Below are 7,357 nucleotides of genomic sequence, written 5' to 3'. Positions count from 1 at the left end.
GTGATCCACTCACCTCAGCCTCCCAAAGGGCTGGGATTACAGGCGTGAGTCACTACGCCTGACCCAAGATGCTCTTCTATCAGTTTTTCACTCTATTCTTACTGGTGTGTTCAATATCTCCTTCCTGATAAGATTCAGAAGTCTGGGTCTTATGCTCTGGAATCATAAACATTCAGGTTCTAATTCTGAGTTTTCGATCTCTGTGTGATCTTAGGAAAGCTGCTTAACATCACTGAGCCTCAGTTTCTTCATGGTAAAGTGGTAATTGTAATGCCTAGCTCAAAGAATAGCAAGGAGGATTAAATGAGATAATGTACACAAAATGTCTAGGAGACTTCTGGGGAAGATATTGGCACCTTAGATTCAAACACTGGTGCACATCCTCTCCTCTAAGCAAATAATAAGGGTAGGCAGAACCTTAAAAGAGAAAAGTAGTAACATATGTGGAGGTTAAAAAATAAGATAAATGTATCTGGAACCAAAAACTGAACAGAAATACAAAGTCATAAAAGGAGCTGAAAGTGGAGACCTATTGGAGTCTGTTTCCAAAACAGGCAGTGGCTACCAAGAGCTAGGCTTCTATGTATCAACAAGGACCAAAGGAAAGGCACACAAGCCAGGTGACTGGAGTCAGGCTCACTCCTAGAAGGCAGGGATCCAGTATCTGGGGAGAAACTTTTCCATCCCATTGGCAGCATCATTTTCCTCTTTCAACTACAGGCTGCAGTTGTTTTCTACTCACTCACATCTTAAGGTGCCTATAAGTGCTGTGTTCATAATTCACAGTTTCTATTTCTCTTCCCATACCGCTAGACTTTTATTGAATGTACATTTTGCATTCCTGTGAAAAACTCACGGTGATTTATATTGATATCCCAGTGGAGGAGGAACCTCAAGGTGACATTATAAGGACTCAGGGTCCAGCTGCTGAATGTAGACAATGGAAAGAGGGAGTAAGAGGAGGGAAAAGAAGGAAGGAGAGAAAAGAAAACAAGAACAATAAACAAAAGTAAATTAAATACTGATTTATCTGCAGCAGAATTTATTCCTGAAAAAAATCTATTTTATAAAGGAAACTGATGATGCCTAAAATAAATGTTTAAGATATTTAAAGACAAAAATGAGTAAAACCGTGAACATAATAGATTATGACACATAGACTTGGGAGAAAAGAAATAATGATGAGTAAAGAAACTGCTGAAATATGTCAGCAAATTTAATGAAGTATTGACTATTTTGGGTGTGTGTTAAACAACATTGTGTTTAGAGAAAAACAACAAGATGGGGAAAGGGAGCAATTTGGTTAATTAAATTGTGATAAGTAGGAGGATAGAAATGATTAAAAACAGATTTGTTTAAAATATTTATAATTAAATAGGTATGTGAAAAAAATTAAGGGTTGCCACTAAAAGTAAACAATACAAGATATGCTTTCTGTATTTGTTTTCTACATCTGTATAACAAATTATCACAAATTTTGCAGCTTAAAAAAATACATATATTATCTCAGAGTGTCTGTGGGTCAGGAGTATGGGCACAGGCTGGCTGGGTCTTCTCTGTTCGGTGTCTCATCAGGCTGCAATCAAAGCATGGGACTATCTGTGTCCTCAACTGAAGGCTCCATTAGGAAAAAATCTACTTCCAACCTTCCTAAGGTTGTTGGCAGAATTTATGTCCTTGCAGCTGTTCGTATGGAGTCCCAGAATTCCTGCTAGTGTTGGTGAGACGCTGCTCTCAGCTCCCAGGAGATATTCCCAGGTTGTTGTCACCTGACTCCCTCCATAGGCAGTTCACAAAATGAATGTTTCTTTGAGGTCAGCAGGAGAATCTCTCAGACTCCTGTTTTTGATCTCTAAACCTTCATTTGAAGGGCTCCCATAATTAGATCAGGTTGAACCAGGATATCCTCCCTCTTCATTAAGTTAACTGATTAGAGACTTAAATTGCATCTTCAAAATCCCTTCCCCTTGGCGGTACAATGTAACCTAAGCACCAGAGTGCTGTTCCATCATATGCACCAATCCCGCCCACACTCCAGGGAAGATTATACAAGAAGGAGGGAATTTTAGGGGGCCACCTTAGAATCTGCCAACCACAGTCTGTCCTCCGAATCCCCAATAATTTCTATTCCTCCCAGATGCAACATGTATTTACCCCTCCCAAAGTTCCCACAAGTCTTATCTCATTACAGCAACAGCTTACAGTCCAGTAATACCGTATATTTGCATGTGTATAACTTTTTCAACTGAAAAGGAGCAATAAGAAACAAAAATGAATGATAAACAGAAGAAACAAAAAATTGTAGAAAGACAAACAAAGCAATAATCACAACAAACATAAATAAATTAATTTTACTTTTTAAAAGATATAGATTTTTTAAATGGGTAAAGTGCACAGAGTCCAGCTATATGATTCTTAAAAAACTACCACAAAATGCGGAAAGATTAAAAGAAAGGAACTAAAAAAGATATGGCAGTAAAATTGTAATCCCCAAATATCTAGGGTTCTAATATAACATTAGATAAAATAGAACCTAAATCCAAATTATTACAGGGTTAAAGAAGAATACTACTAATGATACAAAAATAACTTCCTAAGATATATAATAATCATTAATGTATACATATCTAACAGCAATCTCTCTCTCTATGTACACACACACACACATACACACACACAATCATATTGAAAATGGGAACTTTTAACACAACTCTATTCTGTCTATTAACTTAATAATAATAGAAGAGATTTGAAAACAGAATGAACATGTTTGACGTAATGCAATATAATTTGTACCTCTATGTTCTCTTCAAATATAAAGGTGCCATTTACAGTAATTAACTGTATTAGAATGAAATGTCAACACATCTCAGTTTCAATATCATAGCGACTATGTTATCTCACCATAATGAAATTAAACCAGAAATTAAAAATTAAAAGATAGATAAAAGATCATATATTTAGAACTCTAGAACATTCACTCCTAAATAACATAATTCAAAGGAAAATAACAGTGAGAGAATTATAAAGTATTTAGGACAGAACACCAATGAAAAGAGAGCTGAAATTGCAAAATTAGTGAGATGTAGATAAAAATATTTACAGGTAAGTTTAAATAGATCTATCCATTATCAAGAAAGACTAAATATAAATGAGTTAAGTATTTAAAGATCTAGATAAAGAATTTAGAAAAAGTAACTCAAAATAATCAGAAGAAAAAATAACAAACATTATCGAGTAATACATAAAATAGAAAACAATAATACACTGGGGCGAATGAACGTGACCACAGCTTGGTTCTCTGAGAAACAGAAAAGGCTGTAGCAAGACTAATTTTTTAAGAATAATAGGCATAAATAAACAATAACAGCAAGAAAAAAGGAGAAAGATACACCACAGATATTAAAAACGTAATAGTCTGAGAATCAACGTAATTACATTCTGCTTATTGGTGATTGAGGTAGGATGTCAATTCTTGTGAAAAAGACCATCAGAAAAAAGGAGAAATTTTGCTAGAACTCTTCTTGAAAGGTATTATTTGCTTTCAGGAAAGATCAGAAGACAAGAAACTGCCCTACAGATTTTGGATGTCGCTGTCTGAAGATGTGATGGTTGGTAGTGTGGCAACCATATTGGATCATGAGGGTGAAACCAAGGGAATAAGAGAAGCTAACAAGAACATTGCTGAGCCCCTGAAGAACCAACCCCAGAACCGCCATATTTTCAGATTCCTATTGTGTGGGATGATACAGTATTTATGTTTAATTAGCTCTTATAAGAATATTCTATGACTTGGAGCCAAATGCATTCTAATGGATATAACATTCTGGAACCAGTTTCTTAATTTTGTTTTATAAATAGATTATAAATAGAGATGCAGAGTATTTTTTTTCCCCACTGGAATGGAATAATCTGCGAGACCTTCTCTCATGGATGGCTAATAGGTACAGGAGTCAGGAAGGAAGAGAGGCTGTTATGTAGAACGTTCTGAACTCTGATGGAGGTGCTGAACAATAAGCAGGATTAACAAATGATGTGACAGAAGCTCTCCAAAGGGAAAGGACCAATGGCTCATTCCCCACCCATTTAAGGAGCCAAGCTCTTGGCAATCTGAACATAGTTCTCGATTATACATACCCTTCATCCTCATAACTCTTCAAACGCCTTTATTAAACAAGTACACTTCTTGCACACATTGCCTACCTGGACACAATTCTAAAATATATTTGGTGAATGAACAGTTATAAGCCATGCCCTTCCATTTGCCAGTTACATTAGCATGCAGCTGAACCCAAATATAAAAAAATAATTTTGTGATGATATTCATTAATTTGGAAAAGTAATTTCAGCAAGTATCTTAGCAAACTAAATCTTTAACAAAAAAAAGCTGATGGCACACTTACTCAGATTTTGGTGGGAGACATTCTCTTGGATACCGGTTATATTCTCATTTGCGTTTCCTCTTTCTTGCTTTATGTGCATATAACTTTCTTTTTTTCCATAGAAGTACCTGAAATTGGAGAGAGATTCTTGTAATGATTTTTTTCTTGTTATATGTTTAGATACACAACAACCGTATGGTATCTATAAGATCCTGTTACTGCTATTCCTTGATGGAAACATTGTGTTACTGGTTCTTCTCCCACTGGAGGAATGTGCTTTGAGGACTGAACTTTTATCCCTGTCTCTCCCTCATTTATTAGGAAAACAATGTCATCGTCTTCTCAGATTGCTGACATTTGGATAAGGCAGATGAAACAAGTAAGTGTTCTTATGTCCAGATAGAAATAGCAGCCATGCACAAAATTTTCTTATAAAACAGATAATAGAGTGACTATAATAGAGACTAGACTAGAAGTCAGGACTCTTGGGTCCGATTGTTCAATCTTAGGTTGGTTCTGAGATGCCAGAAAAAAACAATATCACTCAAGAGTCTTTTGGTTCCTTTTTGGGCTACACCTATAAATGGTAATTATACTTTTCTATTACAGAGTTCACCATATATTGTGATGTGTAACTATCTCAAAGGAGTAGTTGACAGCTTAGTTAATGCATAAAGTATAAATCACAGGAATTCAAAATGTTTCTCACAGGAATGCAAAATGTACATTAAATACAAAGTCTAGCAGCATGAGAAGGGAAATAGAAACTGTGAATCATGAACACAGCACTTACAGATGTCTTAAGATGTGGATTATGTGGAATACAACTGCAGCCTGTAGTTAAAAAAGGAAACTGATGCTACTGGTGGGATGGGTTGTTTTCTAGGGCAGGGCTCAGGAGATAGACAAGGCAGATTTCTACCCTGGACTTGAAAATGGGCCATTGTGTGAGCCTTGGCAACTGTGGTAGAGCCTACAAGGTCTAAAATGGCCTGGCCCCTGCCCACTTCTTTATTATTAGATTGATAGCATTAGTGGCCCAATTCTTCATCCTTTCCTGTATCTATGCTTTTTTTTTTTTTTTTTTTTCCATGGGGTTTTAAGCAACTCCTACAGAGAGGTAGAGTATATTTGGGGTATCTTGATTTTGAATTTGGCCATGTGACTTGCTTTGGCTAACAGGATTTTAGTGGTTGTGATACTAACAGATGTCTAGAAAGTGCTTGCATATATTTGGTTTTGCTCTTGCTCCTCTGGGATGGTGAGGGGAACATGCCCTGGCTAGGCTGCTGAAGGATGAGACATACAGAACAGAGCCAAGCTGCCCAGGTGTCCCAGCCAACGGCAACCTAGATCAACCATCAGCCAGCTGGTTCCCAGACATGTGAATAAGCCAAACCAACAGGAATAACTGCCCAGTTGTGCTTATCCTAAATCACTGACTCACAGACTCATAAGCAAAATAAATGCTTATTGTTACAAACCACTGAGTTTTGAGATGATTTGTTATACAGCATTCTTGTGGCTTTCAATCTGATATACTTTCCAACACTTTCCTGTTGCTCTCCACACTCACTCCAGCAACATTAGACTTATCTATGTAAGAGAACTTTTCATGTACCCCAGGACAGGATCCTTGCACATGCTGTTCTCCCTCTGCCTGGAACTGTCTCTTACGCTTCTCCCCTGGCCCCTTACCTCGGCCAGCTCCTTAGCTGAAATACATTTATTCATCAGTTCTTAGCTCAAAAGTAGCTTCCTTAGGCAAGCTTTTCCTTTCAACCCAGAGTAAGTCAGCTTTCTTTACAATTGCAATATATTTTCATGTACTTGTGTTATTTTATATCAGAGAACTTTTTACCTATGTCTCTGTTAATGAATACTACTCTAATTTTTTGTGATAGTTAAGCTGGTCTCCTCCATGAGATTGCAAAGTCCATGACTTTAGAGGATGCAACTGTTATCTGTGTCTCCATTGTATCCTGTTGAAGCAGATAATGTAGTGTATTAGGCACAGGCTACCTAATGTAGTGACAGGCACCAATTTTTATTGAATGAGGATATAAGTTGTATCCTCCACCTTTTGTGGGTGATGACTGTTGAGTTACATTTGTAGCCTTCTCCAGAAGTATGCCTTGAGTGACTGGAGCTGCCTCATTCAAAGATACCTGAGAGGTACACAAACAAGCCCTCTCCCCCAGAGGAAGCCTGTAATCAGTGACTCATAGATGCAGGTATGGAATAGTCCAGCCTGCTTGCCTCTGAATGAGATGACCTCCATGGTGAAATTTATGCCCTAGAGCTCCCTGTGAGATCGGGCCTAGACTCGACTTCTACAATCACATCTTTGCCAGGTTCCTTTCCCTGCACTAATCTGTGCCCTCATCGTGCTTTATGCTTCTCCTGAGAAGTTGACCTCAATAAATCACTTGCAGAAAAATTCCTATTTTAGATTCTACTTCCCACCAAACCCAAATAAAGACATGCATTAAATTTGACCATTTCTTGCTCAACCAAAAAATAAAATAGCCAAAAGAACCTTGAAATAGTATCCATTGGTATAAATCTTTGGATAGACAAAAATTATAGCTCACTCTTCTCAAAGGGTACAGAAATTCATAGACATCTGATAATTTGGAGGTTGGTTAGAACCTCCATCGTTATTAAAACAAAGTTGTATTCATTCCTGGAAATGTTTATTCTCATAATTGTACCACTACACAATAATACATTTCTTAACAGCACTATTCAAGTAGAGAGCATGTTTGATGACTGACTGCCAGGATTTTCATCTCCCTTATATTTGTAGGTTTCTGCTTTCAGAAGATAATTAGAGAATAGGTGATGGTGGCTGGAAAAATGCCCGTCATACAGTCTTAAAAGAAAAATGATATAAGGCTACACATAGTGCAATCTTAAATAATAAAACAAACCTATCCATCTCTCTATCTAGGCATTGAAAAATCAGTGAAAGG

Source organism: Colobus angolensis, unplaced genomic scaffold, assembly GCF_000951035.1.
Source record: "Colobus angolensis palliatus isolate OR3802 unplaced genomic scaffold, Cang.pa_1.0 Scaffold26, whole genome shotgun sequence".
In the NCBI taxonomy this organism is placed as follows: domain Eukaryota; kingdom Metazoa; phylum Chordata; class Mammalia; order Primates; family Cercopithecidae; genus Colobus; species Colobus angolensis.
This window is presented reverse-complemented; position numbering follows the sequence as displayed.